Source organism: Temnothorax nylanderi, unplaced genomic scaffold (genome assembly GCF_030848795.1).
Source record: "Temnothorax nylanderi isolate EJ_2023f unplaced genomic scaffold, tnyl_v1.0 TNYL_tig0068_pilon, whole genome shotgun sequence".
NCBI lineage: Eukaryota > Metazoa > Arthropoda > Insecta > Hymenoptera > Formicidae > Temnothorax > Temnothorax nylanderi.
The window spans coordinates 540147-557656 of NW_027249130.1; the positions used below are offsets into that span (position 1 = coordinate 540147).

At 42.5% G+C, this 17510-nt stretch overlaps 1 protein-coding gene across 1 annotated transcript in view; it reads left to right on the plus strand.

Annotated features, from left to right (window-relative positions):
• The window catches only part of Ddr (discoidin domain-containing receptor 2), a 182987-nt gene that overhangs the window by 40892 nt on the left and 124585 nt on the right, over positions 1-17510 (plus strand). The window contains exon 2 of the mRNA XM_071708469.1: positions 6716-6778. The gene's annotated coding sequence lies outside the window, so the exon portion shown is untranslated. The remainder of the gene's footprint in view (positions 1-6715; positions 6779-17510) is intronic.

Genomic DNA, 17510 nt, shown 5'->3' on the forward strand with positions numbered 1-17510 from the left:
GTGTCACCCTAACGTGACAATATTGCATGTTGCATATAACAGTTTAGGACGGCTAGCTAAATATGATGTCGTTGCTTTACGTCACTTTACGACTTGCTACACAAGCTTTAAAAAATACTTTCGGACAATAAAGAAGTAATTAACTACAAAAAATGCCAAATGTGCGTACGTGTGCGTGGGTGTGCGCGACTGCACGGCAACCCTTATACATGTCACCCATACATTCTCACTCCCATTCTTTTCGCGTGCTACGCTATTATCTGCCGTGGACGATGCGCGTGAAGGGAGACAGCGGAAGGGTGGAATGAGTCAGCGGTTTGCACACCTTGCTCCGCACGCGCGTTTGCTACGTCGCAGGCACGTTCCGCGCTATTGTACGTTAACTCTGTCCGGCACAATGCTTAGAAAAGCAGTAAAAAGTACGGCCTTTCGGGCGAAATTTAGTGCGCGTACGGTGACATTTCCCCCGTCTCCTCCTCCCCCCCCATCCCCCGCGTCCGCGCTTAAAATGAGAATGTGTAAACTTGCCATATACATATATTTTTTCTTTTTATTTTTACAACATCGCAAAATTCGCGTTTATGTTCCACTTCCAACCGTGAGCGGTTAGAAAAAGCACATGAGGGTATCCCTGCCGTTTTGCGCGCGCGGCAATTGGAATAGACATACATCATACATTGTGTGTATTTAAATACGAAAATAGTCCGGAGCTTGCGAAATTTTCAGCAGCGACGGTGTTGCCTAATTTAATTACTCGTCCCTCTATGCCCGGCCAAATGACTGGTGTCGGGATCGATAATGTTTCAAATGAACAACGCTCCGCCAAGCCGGACGATAGCGATGCGGTTGCTCTAGATTACGCCTGCTTGGGCGCGGATGAACATTCTGTCCTAGCAGGCTGTCAGATTTAGCACACAATCGGGCATTATCGGGCACGCTCAGGCAGTAATTAATGGTTCGCTGTATTCAAACAGTAATCAGTAATCAATGGTCACTCATAGTCAGGTTCATAGGGCGCGGTGATATCGCTCAAAATCTACATTGTTTCATTATGCGCAGATACCATCGGGAACGTCGAAGTATATCCAGATAAGACAGACTATGTAAGCTCGTATTTGTATACGTGACGTATCATGCGTAAATCTTACGGTATATACTCATCGTATATACAGATCATCGTATCGGTATGTATTTCCACCGTGTCATTGACATGAAAAATTGATCCTTCTATCAGTAATCCAAATTACAATTCAAGAAAAACCAGTTTTCCATCGCATATGAACGGGTCTTTCATGTTATCGGCTGATTTGAATTTAATCGATTTTTTTTTCTTTAGAAAGAGAATTAGAAAAACAAATTATTTTTAAACTAATATTCATTAATCAGTGTTGACGAAGTCGATGATCTGTCATGTTGTCAAATGAAATTAACATCGAAATACCAACCTACAATTATATTTTTATACAAGATAATCTGTCACGTTGTTAAATAAAACTGACATCAAAATAGCAGTGTGCAATTATATTTCATGCAAGATAATGATCCTTAAATATTTGATACAGAGTTATGTTCGTAGTAACGTTTAACGGGCTACTTGTTCAAACGAATTATGATATTACGTATATGTACAATAATCAAGCCAATATAGTTACCCTAGAAAAGACATCAAAGAATATTCGAGGGTGAACTTAGAAGGAGATCAACGATAGAAAGGTGGGAGCGAAGCTTCCCCTCGATTAAAGTTACACTCCGATCTTTAACCTCAGCCCTCGATTCACCAGCGGCGATGCCCCGAAGTGCAGAGTCTCTTCCGCGGCAATATCAACCGACCTGCCTTCGAGATGGGCCGCTCTCCGCGTACCTTCGACTCCTCCTACCTTTCCTCCTCGCGTGCTCGCGTCGCGTGGAGTGCCGCCGCTGTCGGTGGAAACGGCGCAGAAGCTATTACTCGGCGAAAACTTACTTTTCTCGGCGAAATTACTTTCACGAAGTATCTTATTTCGTCGCGCGTCGGCGAGAGAGAAGAGCCTGCCAACGGCTTTCCAGCCACGGGGAAAGAGAACGCGCTCTCGGCGCGGAGATTCTCGCATCGCCCGCGTCCCCCGCGAAGACGTCGCCCGCGGTATACCGCGTGCTTGTTTGTTTCGACGAGCCTGCCGGGATGGATCGCGCGCGCCGCGCTTCGTTGTGCGTCTCGCAGAGATTGGAACAGGCGTACGTGTACGATTCGCTGCGAGGTTCTTGCGAAGTATATATAACAGATGGATCGACGTATTTCGCAGCGACAACGCTGAAAAATGCACGATGCACTTCTTACAAGTTCACGATTGCGCGCGTGCAGCTGCATTTTGACGAAATTGATGGTGACGAAGGGGATGGGGCATGGAAACGAAAAAGAAAGATCGTATTGATGTAAACTAATGTTTAACTAATTTAAGACTGGGTGATACACTGATATAACGTGATGCTTACGGTATACAGCCATGAAAGCCGGTAAATGCATGGTTCACCGTTCGGTGGTTTACCGTCGGTTTGCATTGTGTTTCGATGTATTCAAATTGTTACTCACTCTGACGTTAGTTATTTTGCTTGACGGCAAGAATACAAGGGCTTCGTACCATAGGCTGTCAGTATCAAATTATTATGTGATGGGATCTCTTAGTTGCATTGTTATAGTAACAATATGGCTACAATATCACGCAGTGATCCTTTGCAAATTAACATAAAGTGTTATTGGATCACGTCTTTTTGTTAACTAATACTGATTGTTCTAGCGAGGAAAATATTTCGATAAAAAGAAGAAAAAATCTATAGTTTCAAGTGCAAAAATTTAGATTTTATAATAATAAAACAACATTTCTACGACATCAATGAACATCGACTAATATTGACACTTTTGCACTTTACCTTTAGCGCTTATATTCCGCGTCGCTGAGAGCTTCATGTGAAATGGATACGTATCTCCTGACGTTTGCTACTCTGCCAAACAGTCGCAAGGTATTTTATTATTGTAGCATCGATGTATCGATTACGGTCGTAACTAGTTCGGTTCAATTGTCAAAAAGCGGGCTGCGCGCGTGTGGGCATTGCGAAATATAATCAGGCCTGCAATCAGAATCCCGAAACTGGGTTAGAGGGAGAGGCTGTAATCAGAATACATTGAATTACACCGTTATCGTGCTCCGCATAATGTTGCATAATATAACGTACACGATCAATTATGCGACGATATTTGTGCTTAATTATGCACGTAAGCTGGGAATTCTCACGCTGATATCGACAATCACTTTTCGACTCGCATTACGCGCATAGATTATGGATATGATGCCGTTGCCGATTACGAATGCACAGATGGTCGGATGCGCCGATCTGTTAATGATAATTAACAAAAGCTTTAATACATCCCGCGGAGGGACGAGACTATAAGATATTGCTTGTCAGTTTCGCTTTGCATTTGATATGCGAAATTAAACACTATTGCACACGATACCGGAAAAAAAAAATTAGAACTTAGGATGTATACCTATAGTATATATTATCGATGAATAATATTCGCCAAGTTTTTCGTGATTTATGAAACAAAGGGTATCTCGTTAAGAATTCGCAATATGTAATCCTCGTCATTTGCATCGTTCGTTTGCCGAGAGACGTCTTTAGCTTCTGCAGGTCGCTTCCAGCCCGCGGTAAAACCGCGATTTTAATTATTGCGCTTAATATTACAGCGTTTAGCATAGAATTATACTTGCAAACGAAATATCCTCCGCGTTGACTCAAAAATTATCAAGCGTAATTCAACCTGACAAGATTCCTCGATATCGCGGGAACTGAAATTAATTCGCGACTTTCTTCCGCCGACTCCGTCGAATCTCGATAGGTAGTAATCGATAAGCCAAGTTGGTTTCCGCGCTCGAAGCCGGTCAAAGGTTCGATCGGGAAAATAAATCGAGTAGCGGGTGATGAGAGGCAACGGCATAAAGAAAAGGAGTTAGAACGGAGGATGGCAAGGGGGATGTCAGGTTGTGTAGACGTGAAGGAAAAGAAAAAACGAAGAAGGATATCCACTTAGCGAGAGAGCAAGAGGGATACGCGTGCCTTGAGATCGGGATAAGATGGGAGAGGGTATCTCAGAGTCGTGGCACGCGACTTTCTCCTCCTGCTTCTCTTTCTGTCGTGCCTCGTCTGATCTACGTTATTTAAACTTACTTCTTTCTGCTGTTGCTACTGCTCTTGCTGCTGCTGCTGCTGCTGCTGGTGCAGTACGATGCAGCCTTTAATTCGTAATGCTTACCTTCTACGCAACGAGAATCAACACCGATATATGTTGCTTCGCGTCCTCCGTCTTCTCTTGACCGCCTAATTTTGATGTCGCTCGCGTTTCATTCCGCTCGTTTTCTTCTACTGCGTTTACATCGCGCCGCTTCTTTACGATCTCTCTCTGACATTAAGTCTTCGGTCTTTTTACGAGACTTCCGCGAAGGCAAACGTCCTCTGTTACTTTCCGGTGCGTTCGACCGCGCGAAGCGAAAAGAGACAGAGAGAGAGAGAGAGAGAGAGAGAGAGAGAGAGAGAGAGAGAGAGAGAAAGAGAGGAATAGAAATGTGCGAATGCACCAGCCGACGGAGGAAATAAAGCATTTCGGACGGTAGAGGGGTATAATTTTCGTTCCTTCCGCGACCGTATTTCGTGGAGACAATGCGCCCTGGGTACCGCAATCCCGGATGCAACCGACCCAGAAAACACGGCTGGGATTACTGTACTGCGATAGCTTGCTTTCTAGTCGTCTGTCTGTCTCTACGTCTCCAGATCCGTACTTCCGCCTACTTGCGATTACTTGGAAGTCCCAGAGGGTGTAAAAGGAAGAATAGGTACTGTACAGCGACGTGAAATTTAAGTTAAGACGGAATACCGAGATGAAATGTTATAAATCGCATAATATGAAAGGTTATATATATATATAATATACGGATATTATATACTTTTATTTATTCTACCGTGACGAAGTCCTTGCAAAGGTGGCTAATTTATACACATAAATAATTCTTTTTTTGGTTTCAACTATTTAACTTGAAAAACTTCTAATCAAAGAAAATATTCTGATTTCAATGTTTTAACGAGTCTTTTCACAAAAGTAACCCTCAGTTTTCATTGATTCAATCGTTTTCTTACATTAAAACGTTATCGCATATGAAGAATGTGTAAAACGTGTATGTGACATTGTCCTTGAAACGCAAAATAATTATAGCGACAAACGTATCCTATTATCCTCGATCGTCAGACTTATTGTCATGAGTGCGACTTGAATAAATCATGTAGCGCCATTAACGTCTAATCTAATACCTACACCACGTATAATTCAAGAATCGATCTGATAATCCGGCAAACTAGAAATCGTACATATTGTACAAGACAGTTGTTCTGTTGTCAAAGTGTTGTCTTTGGATGTCGATTCCGAGAGCACCGTACAGGATTATCTTTATCTGTAGATAAATCTTTGATATGGTCATTCCCGGTAAAAATGGAGAAGGATGTTTAGATAGATCCTGACTAAAGTTTTCAAGTTAATACTATAACATCGCGCGTCTGATAGTTTCTTTCGCGTATTTAATACCAATAACTTCCTACGGACTTACGTACGCTTCTTCTTATGTTAAGCTTGTCCGTCGCTACAATACGTACAAGTGAATGTATCGGAAACGCGTTCGCCATTTTTCCTTACTTATCAAAGTATTTGTATACGTGAAAGTATAGACGCGTCGGAGTCGCTTCACGGCAGTACGTAGAGCAACTTCGGTGCTCCGAGGTATGCCATTATCAAACACATCCACTACGAAGTTAGACAACTTCGATGGGAACCGAAGAAGCGCGCGAAGAAGGCGGCTAAAGTTAGCCGATGAATCTGCCGGGAATAGTCTTCCAACGTTTCATCAAGTTTGCTAGGCGGCCCGTCCGCGATCCCGACCCGTTCATCCTCATTTTTTACTCGAATCAGATGTGCTTTTACACACGCGCATATACCGCAAAACTTTTTGCCGCCGCGAAATTCCTGAGCGAGATATTATACGCCGCCGGGAAAACACCACCGACACGATAGCCGGATATGCCGCGCAGGCCTGTGTTTTATTGCCACCGCACCGGCGGATAAATATGCGGACGTTTCCGCCACGGCCTCCTACCTCCTACTCGACCATAAAAATGATAAAGAAGGGTATTGACTGGCCCGACCACTTTGAAATGTAGGAATACATATGGAAACGCACCATCACCGACGTCGCCCGCCTTTCATCTGAAATCAATGCGCATTGCGCACCCTCCCAACACCTTTTCTCTCGCGATAGTCTCGCGATCGCTTACGAGGATCCTCGCCGTGCGGTCGCAGTTTGCACTCGTACCGCAAACTCACTTCCTCTTCGTTTTAAACGTGTCCTGTGGATAAAACTTCTTACTGCTGGTCATTCTTAGTTCTCAAGTACTTCGTCGCACTAAAGTTTATAAAGCTGTGAATGTGCCCGGACCATAGTCTTTCCTTCGAATCATCGATCGTTATTTAAGAAGCAATCGTGTTAATAAAGAACATAAAAATTTATAAAAGAATATAAAATTTTATTTAGCAAAATTAACTTAAAATTCTCAATGAATGAGCTCGTATTTTTTTTTACGATAAGCATCTAACTTATTATATCATATCGTTATATGTAATGTAATAATATGCTTACAGAATTAACGACGCACGCCGAAGATGCAGTAAAGGATTCAGCTCTTGCGGAAGTTATCACGTTCGGTGAGTCATTTATATAATTTCAAATTTATCACATAAAAATTTAACAATATGCAAAACGCGGTGCAAAATAAGTTTAAATGGACGAGTTGCTTCGTCGATTAGCAAGACGCGAACTATATACAAATTCAGGAAACGATTTGAAGATATTCAGCTCCCGATACCGTCGCTCATTCGCAGTTGAAAATTTTATGGGCAGAATCAAAGATCCGAAGTTTATATAAAAATCCATGAAAAGTTTCTTACTCCCTGCGGCGACGATTTCCAAGAAATATTCGTGCCAAGCTACTTCGGCTGTCGGTAAGTGCACCGACGTCCCTCATGAATTTCATAAAGTTTCATCCGTCCTGTACATCGGGAGTTTCACGAGGCCCGCGAAAATTGGTACCATTCGGCGCTCGCGTAAAGCTTCGTCAAAATCGAAATCTAAGCTATGGCGTCCATATCTCGCATAGTGCTATGGAATCTCGCGATCGGCTTTCGCGTCCACAAAATGGGGGTTACACCACGCGGCCGCACGAGCCAATCCAATCAACTCACTTGAGAGACTTATAACATGAATTTCATAAAGGGAGAACGGAAGGTGCTTTTAAGCGCCTGGAAATAAGAGGGACAAAAGTTCATAACCCGGATCGCGCTATTTTCCATATATTCGCTCCATAATCGTTTCGATTTCACTGATTTAGAATTGGAGAACGACAGTTACTTCTGAAATACGAATTATTAATTATGCGAAAGAAAATTGAATCTCTCTTTGCAAAGAAAAGAGATTGACTTGATTATGCAAATAGGTATTTATTAAAAATTAAATACGCTAGATAATTCACTTATTTTCAATATGAATATAAACTCAGTTTTCTAATTAGTTCTAGACAAATGTAATTTTGGATATAGTACCGAATAATATGTACATACAAATTCTTCATACATGTCAAATTCTTCTACTCTCGTGTCGCGTAATAAACATAGTTTGATAATATCGGAATGATTTACTTTCGTTATTTATTAATCCAAGCTTTTTTCATTGGCGCGCGACGAAGCTTATTCCCTGGCGATGAATGTCATCACGCGTTATTGCGCAACGTCTGCGGTGTTTCGTGTAAAATTCATTCCCCTTTATAACGATAATGACCCTCCGCTACTACGTCCGCTCACTGAATCATTCATGACGATGTGGGGTCAGACTTGTGGAGCCTTCGTCAGCTGCCGTGCGATTACCGTGCATTAGTCCGGGTAAGTCTCGCATTTTCCAAGAGGACAGAAGTGCCTTTCAGAAAATGAGGAAATACTAAAAACCCCCTCAAACTATTCTACCACCACCACCACCACCACCACCACCACCACCTCCATCGTCACCACGACCATCGCCAACTTTACGAGAAACGCAAATGTCGTAGCCGCGCTACGCTTTTTTACCTAGATTTCTCACGTCGTTACCGCATCTCAAGTTTTATCGATCTTATTGGCGGCATCTTCGCCGGTTCCGAATGTTTTTCCAATATCCGTGACTGGATTTTGCGACGTGACAAATGCAACGCAGATAAATCGTGCTCATTATTTACCTCTCGATTTCAAATACTTTGTACGCAGCAAGAAATAAGATATATCACGTGACTCCGGTTATAGGACTTTTAGAATTAAAATGCACAATACTCATCTTCTCTTATTTAAATCCATTCACTATAAGTATATAAACTCAAGCTCTTTATAAATGGGAACAAGTAAATCCTTGCTCTTATTTCAATATGAAGGTGCAGTTTTATGGGTCAAACGTGATTTAACGATTGCGATTCAAATAAAAGATAAGAATGAGCGATAGTAAGAAAGCAGTATATCCGAACATGGTGCAAAGACGAATAGTGGAAAGCTGAAACAACGGTACCTATGTCGTATACGGGAGAGAATCTGAGAAGCCAATTAACGATCTCTTCCTCATCTTCTCTGTGTGCTATCCGTACTTTTTCTTTCCTTTCGTTCACCCTTTACATAATAAGTTCTTTCTGAGATTTCTGGTCGGATAAACCCTGGGAAAGCGTGCAAAACGGAGGCAAGGATAAGTCCACTGCGAATGCGTAAGCGAATTACGGAAGTTCTTTGCTGGAGCGAAAAGAGTCGACCAGAGCGACGGAACCGGAGAGAAATCCTTTCAGCGTTTTCCCGTTTCGCGGATGCTCCATGGACATTGCCGAGCTAAAACACGGTTTCTGGGACTAATGGAAACGCATTAATTTATCGTGATATCATGAATAGAAACTTATTCGCACGTCTCTGCGTCTCTTTAATAAATTATATCAACCTTATTACACAAATGGAGAGATGCTTAGCCTTTCTGAAATAAAGATCAAGGATATGCATTCCTGAAAAAAAGTATAATGATATAAATATTATTTATTTTGATATAAATAGATATTATTTTGAAAGCTTTCAAATAAATCAAGCGTTACATATAACGAACGATAATCTCATGAGCGAGCATAAATTTTTAATGTTACAATTGAGAAAGATCTGTAATCATTTTACAGTTGCAAAATATTGACATTTATCATGTATAATTCTCGTTATCATCGATCATATTTTGCATACACGTTACAGCATACGTGCACATTCTTTCTTCTTTTTATAAATTGCAATCAATCCTCCAAGTAAATAGATTCGGGCGACAGAACTGTGATTAAAATTGATTCCAACGGATAACATACTTTATGAGAGAATTTCTTTCCGTCGTTATCCAACCGACGGGAACGATCACGCGGATTTAAATAGAAATATATCGAGCGACCTGCCGATGCTGCCGGTCCAATCAAGCCGCGGACCAACGGATTATATGTCTACGAGGGAATTCACGTCGGGAATCCCTCGCGCGAACCGTCCGCCTCCGATATATCGGTTGACCTGTTATTATCAGAAATAATAAGCTCACAGCTGACCGGCGGTTCCTCGTGGGAATCACCCTATTGGACACCCGATGACGATCCTCCCTTGCGACCGCAAATACGGACAGCACGAGAGCACTTGACCGACTTTTCCAATTGGTCCTGCTAAACTTATCCGATCGGACAGCGGTCCACCCTTGTGCTCTCTCTTTCTCTCTCTCTCTCTCTCTCTCTCTCTCTCTCTCTCTCTCTCTCTCTCTATATATATATATATATATATATATATATATATATATATATATATATATATATATATATATATATATCTCTTTCTTTTTCTCTCTCTCTCACACACACACACACACACACACATACACTCTTCTCCACGCAAACCAATAATATCTCGCGGAACGTGGTGACCATAGGATCGCCTCGGGGATGCAGCGATTCGTGAGAAACGCGGGTTGAGAGAAGGCGATCGATAAAAAGTGAGAAGTGGAGCTTTCGTTAATACGGATGATTCTCTGTGGACGAGACTCTAATTACATCTGGCGAATGCGGAAGAAATGAGACTGAGGTGCAAGTGTGTGTATGTATAGATTAAGTATGACAAAGTTACGAAGATACTTAAACAATTCCGAACCCATGGTTATATTATTTCGCGATGATGTAGGTATCCGTCACCGCTTTCCCTTTGTTTGTTGATGCATTGTAACCAGTTTTGAGCGAAAGAGATTCCTGCTATTGATTTCGTTGCCTACACAATTTCCATTGTAGGTACATATAAATAGATCTTTCTCCCTATTCACGATAATGAAATGCGATCGAAATATCGAGAAACTTAACAATTTAAATTCCGTTTGACGAATAGACATTCCATTTCAGGGGATCAAAGAGTTAAAGTAAAACACGTTCTTCATTCGCGATATCGCTTTAAAGTCAAAGCGAGAGGGGGGATAGGCGTAAGATTTTAGCGGCAGCAGCGTTAAGCTAAGCCGTAATCGTCTTATTTCCGTGTTAAATCTCCTCATCTCTTATCCTTGTGCTTCGGGAGTGGAAGGTGCCACGAATACCAAGCGGACGATATGACTGGCACCATTGTTCTCAGCTTACACCCTCTGCTACACGGTTATAAGCCGCCGCCCAGGCAGGCGGCGAGAAACATGCGAATTAAAAGCCGGTTTCCTCAAGATGAGCCGCCGTGTTATGAGATGAGCTTTGACCAACCAGATAGGATACCAGGATAATATTACCGCCATACCAGACGCCGTGATTTCCTACTAACGTCGGTTAACGTCAATCGTGGTTTAATTTGTTATTTGCTTCTTTCCGCGAGACCGGCGAGACGAGAACTTAAATAAGAAATAATTGCATTTAAATTTTAATTAACTTACATTCAATATTTGTGGACATAGCTCATAATAATTTTATGAAATTTTTCGTGTTACCTAAATGCCAAGAGAATTTGACGGACAATCGACCAACTTCGTTCGCTTAGTTTCACAGACGCGCAAATGCATATATCTATTTTTCCTGATTGAATCAAGATCTGCTTCCGTACAACAGTGTTGCCTTACAGTAGATCTGATCCGCTCTTGATTTTGAACGACGAAGGTACAATATCAAGTGACAAGTACGCGCTATAAACTAGAGTTTCGCATGAAACTGATGAAACAGTGGATCTTGTTGCACAATTATAACATCTTGGTATTTGTACTGGTACAATTAGGAACGTTGAAAAGTGAAAGAAATACAGCATAATGTATTAAATAATATGTAACAAAACTACAACATACATTCTGTAAAGTTTTTTGAATGCAATAATTATATAAATAATGCAATAGTACATTAATTTTATATTTTATATTATATTAGTTTTCTGTGAATATTTTAATATAACGGAACTAGATTATTATTGAGATTTATTTTGAGAATTATAGTGTTATTTTTGATGAGCTCTAAAAAACAAAGAGCTTTCATAAATATCCCATTATGCATAATTTCTATAGAAACTTACAGAAATATCAGTATAGTCTTTATTTTATTTTAACTTTATTATTCAAAGGTTAACTTGAAGAAAGTATTGTAATCTACGCGTATAATGCACGCGTAAAGGAAAGATTAATTTCATAAATGACATAGTTTCTTAATATATTGATGTAGCTAAAGAAAGTTAAGAAAGCAGGTGCGTCTTTTATGCTGAAGATAAGCGCTATGATATAATATACGTGTACCAGGCTAAAAAGTTTACTACTTATTGTAGAAAAGTTTGAGTAAATAATAATCTCCTCTCTTTATTTATTACAGAAGAAGTGAATCAGAAGTAATTAAAGAAACCTAAAGAAAGTTATTTTTAAATATTTTAAAATAACATACTTATTTGAAGAAAAAATATTATAAATTATTACAGATTATCCAAAAACTAGATATTGGTAGTTCTACGTTAACACTATTTTATTTTCTCTCACTAAAATCGTGTTTAGTAAATTTCGAAAGCTTTTCTTTCACACTACGAGAAAAAAATCTTTATTCGAAACATACAAGGAGAACGAGGAAATCACAGCGAAACAGTACCAGATGCGCCTTTGAAAGCAGAAAACAATTGCATCCTACGCCTCTCGAAGAAATCTGTCGCGCGAATCGAGATGCCGCTACGACGGAATTCTCCCGCGATGTAAGAGAGTAGTCGGTGGCGCGCCGAGATCGAAATTGCCGATCTCCGAAGGTAATCCGGAACGATTCCGGTAGCATTGTACGTATACGTACCATGTAGGTCGTTCACCGCGATCGTGCTGATTCCTTCTCGGCGATTTCCCTCCGGGGTATAATCCCGGCCCGCCATCGGACGCCATCTCGATCGACCTCTCGACCGTGGATGTCCGCCGGCCGATTATTAGGTCGTCTCGGAGGCTTGAGAGCAACGACGAGCCACGGATCGACGTGGCCGGTGTACTCGGCGTTTCGTGTTTCTCGTTCGATCGCTTTATGCGCTCCGACGTAGGTAAAGTTTCGCGCTGCACGTTCGGCATCGCCGTGCAACGCAAAGTGCTGTTGAGAGAATGCCGAGGAGGAGAAGCTTTCGCGTGCCGAATGTGCGGCGAGCGAGATATCAGCACCATGGTTCTCGCCGCAATCTCTTTGTAACGCTGAAGAGCATACCTTTACGCGTGTCTGCCCGATCTACGATCGACAGACGGAAAGCAGTTTATATTTTCTGAAAATTTGCAAGAGCAATTTCGCAAACGTAAATTTACTTAATTAGAACTTCTAATTAATTATTTGTTTTCTCTATTGACACCATGATCGATTTTATTCATTGTACGCTCACAAAATTTGCTTTTTACATATTACCGCTTAGATACTTTCACTCACTTTAAAAGTTTAATAAAAATTAGGCTACTTAGACCGCGCAAGTCATTTACGCGTGGTATTTTACGAAATATGTTTAAACTTTAAATCCACAAAATATGTCGCACACACAATAGTGGTTCGCGTCTCGCTAATAGTGTGGCTTGAAGATTACATAGCTTTTGGCAACGTGAGCTCTCACCACGAAGCAATCGCCATGGATAGGATGAGGAGAGAATCGCCCAGATTCTCTCGCCACTATCTCGCCACCGTCGTTGGTTGGCTCGACAGTGAAATAAATTTTGCAAATTGCCGCCGGCACGTCCCGTATTTTGCCGCATTATATCCATATACCCCGACAATGTGAGCACATAATGAGTTCTCCAACAACGAATCGTCGGCGGGGAAGAGTCCTAAAAGTCAGTATTTCCTCCATTGTACGTTGGACAGTGAAGAATCAGATAAATCGTCTGAATCTGATTTGCAATGCGCGCATTCTCAAGCGCGCGTTAAATCGAATATCAATGTAATCGCGTAACGTTGATCTCGGCGCGTAATGGAATGCAAACGTATACAGGTGTACGATAAAAACGAAACGTTTACGTAGCGACGTGATCCATTTGACTCCATGTTGATTTATTTGTGTTTGGAGTGAAAGCATATTTCCGGTGATAAAATAAAATTCTACAGTAAAGTACGTCCAATATAAGCCGGCACATTGTTGCAGATGTATGAGCGATGAGAAACGCGGCAATAAATTTTCGAGCGATGATCGCGCGATAATTTATCACCTAACGAGACTCCCGAATATATGCCTTCAAGCTGCTTTGCCTCCCCCCGGGAAAAAAAAACAACACCCGTTAGTTTTGGCGTAGATTATACGAGCCTCGAGACTACGATCCGTCGATCGATCTCGAAGCGTAATCGAAACGTCGAGAGGGGTTCACGCGATTATCCGCGATCGGATAATCCTTACTGGATTACCAGTCTAGCCTCGCCTTCGGCTCGATGCTTGTTAGACTAATTACTCGTAAGTGGAGCCGCGTAACGAAGCGACCGACTACTCCGAAAACTTTTCGACGAGCAAATACACAGACCGACGCGATATTATTCAGTTGACTCCTCATCTACTTTTTCTTCGTCCTCGTTTTTCTTGCTGCCGCGCGCGCGGCTTGCGCTTCCACCATCTCCCACCGTACTTTATCGGTCTCGTTGCAATCTTCTTTTGCCCAACCGACAATTTTCCCCGACTCACCGCGAGCGCCTTCGCCGAACAACTTTTCATAAGAAGTAATTTCGCGCAGTGACTATCGTTGATGCGAATATATCTACGTATTGGCATGTTACTTTTCGTTACGTTTGCATTCCATTAGTAGTCCGCGGCGTTTTACTCTCAAACCGATTGGTCGCGAAAAATAATAAATTTATAATTTTTTAATCTCTCGTCCCTCCGTGGACGAGATTTTAATCTTTTCCCGGATAAATTTCTCGAATAGTCTTCGCGGCGTCCGCCTCGATGTGCGTCATCGCGACGTAACCATCGCAACCGAGACAAATCGTGATCAGATTTACAACGAGCACCAAGATACTTATTCGAGCATTTCGTCGTAGCGCTCGCTCGGGGCAAACTTAAGCGAATAGACAGGATGCCTCGGTGTCGTAGCAGAGAATTATTGTATGTTCCGGGAGGCGGAGATACGCTGAAGCGAAAGTTATATTTTACTTTGTGTAGAAAAGCGTGACGTGTTTTGCCGATGTAGAGATGCGCGCTACTAATGTGTACGCAGTATCAATAATATTGATCCGTAAGGTTCATAAGCGAATAACAATCATTTGTCGATGCCATTTGCTATACAATAATTCATTTCCTTATCTCTAGCGTATCGTCGCGTTTTGTTGCCAATGATTTTCGTATTGTCAAAGCCTAGCGTAGCGAAAAAACAGCCGCGGGAAAGCGTCACGAAAATTCTCGCGCGGCGTAATCATTCGCCATAATTAAAAGTCCACGTCGGTCGATTCTTATCGTTAAATATCGCTCCAACTTTATAGCATTTTCCCTGGCAATAAATGTTTTCGACGAAGCAATCAGCGGAATTTTGCCCGGGCTTTTGTCTCAGGCATTACATGGCGAAGGTGCCGGCGCGATGTAAGCCGCGCTTATCGCCGGGGCAAACTTCAAAGTCGTTTAATGGCGAAACTAATTACAGACGATGTCGCTACACTCACTTGCATGGGCACGGCTCCTGGATTAGCGTGACGTGGCCCTTCCCCGGGTGTCCCCTCCTGCGAACGGCACGCAGCCTTTCGGATGATAACGGGCGGCTTTCGAGTTTCGAGGCCTGGAAATTGAAAAACTTGCGCCGCCGGCGCCGTAGTAGCAGTGACCGGGCCGTAATGCGCCAGGAAGTAGCTGTCGTGCACGAGTACATTCGTGACATCGATAATTCCGTCCTCTCCGGCGCGGCGGCGCGGCGGTACCACGTCATCTCGCCACGGTGAAAATCCATTCGAATAGCGCGATGGGAATGTACTCCGAATAAAAACGTGTCAGGAATTCAACCGATCGAAACGTGTCCGGAAAGAATGCCGCGAAAGCCACCAGGAAGTATAAGCGGTATCGGAGTGTTTCGGCGCATGTGAATATTTTCATATTTCACGCGAGAGCGCGAATCGCACTGCTAAAACGCGGGATACAGATGCGACGATGGATAAAGGGCGGCTAATTGCGTCCGTCTAGCCGGCTGGCGGATTGTTAATCTTTTTCTTTATTTTGATTCTCGTCCATTGTTCCCGAGTAGTTTCCGAGTTAATCTTATTTTTCCGCTTGAACTCGAGTAAAACTGCTGATAATTTCGGCGTGGCCTCCGGCCACGCGGGCTTTTAGCGGAATTAACCTAATTACTTTCGAACGTGGAAGCCGTTAAACTGCGACAGCGCTACGCGAGTAATCCTAATGTTTCGCGAAACGGCGCTGTTAAAATCACTGTCTGGAATGCGCGTCTACATTTCCGTCCGTGTAACCGCCTCCTTCGCCATCGTCTCGACGACGGTTACCCCGACTATCGCGAGGGGGGCGGGCGCGTCGGACGCGCCTCAGAGCTTCGTTAGAATTTATTCCGCACTCGTTTCCTGTAATTAAAAAAAGCTCGATTCATCAGCGCCACCGTCTTAGAATTTAATTGCTGTGGCGCTGGAATTTGTTCGCTGGAATAGCAATGCCTCGAGCGAGATGGAATTTTCACCGAGGGGATTGTGTGGGTACCCAGGTAGCGCTTGTAAGCGCGCGCGGAGAGAGAGATTCTCAGGAGCGGAAGGCAATTGCATTGGAAGCTATACAAAATCCATTAGACGTGATTTATATAACGGCCAAGACAGTTTGTTAATTATTCATAATCCTATTCAGCTTATAAAGCTTCCTATTGCCTTTATCTGCATTCCGCCTTACAGGCTAAAATAAATTGTTTTTGTATCACAACTTTCACCGCTGCTTATTCTTGTTCACGCGATACGGAATGTTGCCCTCGCTATTGGTACCATTGATAAGATAGAGAAGTGAACGCGCGAAAATTAAAATCTTCTAATTGACGTTTACCGCTATTTCGAAATAAAAAGATACAATTATGTGGTTTCAAATACATTCCGCATTCTAATAGTGTGAGCTACAACTTCCAAGACTGCTGGCTCGGACCAAAAAGTTTTCCCGGGGAGTTTACAGTAACCATAGAATGTTACCGCAGCTCATTGTGATTCTTCCGGAAGTCGTGCGCTTGTGCGCCAAAGAAGGTCAGAGGCTTTCTTGTGCGCGCCAACGACTAATTGAGAGACACGACATAGTGTTGGAAAGACAAGTAACTTCAATTTACCGATATGACCTAGTGCACTGAGAGAAATTGAGTTAGGTTAGTTAAGCTGAATTCACAATCCGCAAGTAGTGAAATTGGAGAAGTGCGTGTGTGTTCCAAAGGAGTGCCTCTCACGTAAACTGCGAGGCTCGTGCAAAGTCTCTGTTAACTCAGCCCGAATAGCGCTCTGGAATCCGTTTCGGCGAACAAATGGTACGACCGCGAGACGCGCTTTGGGGATGGAGATAAAAAAAAAATATTTCGCAGCCTGAGGAAAAATGTAATTTAAAATTTAACAAGAAACGGAGAAACGGAAAAAACCAATTCGCGTTACGTTAACGCAACTGTTCGAAACCGGCACTTAAGCGCCGGTGTATATCTTTTGCATTATGAAGGAAAAACTCTTTTTTAAGAAATACGAACAAACGCTGCACGGTATAAATCAAAAAGTTTCCACGCGTCTCGTTCGTAATAAAAAAAAGGAGAAGAGGAGAAAAAGACGAGCGCTCAAGTAAGCAGATAAAGTATATCCAACTCTAATCGACTCCGGCGTCCCTTTTTCCGGTTTCGCCGAGTTAATTAACTCGCATCGTGACTCTTTCATTATCGTAGCGTCGCGACGGGGTGTACATAAATTATGTGTCGTGTTGGTGCGACAATGTCTCGCCCGCC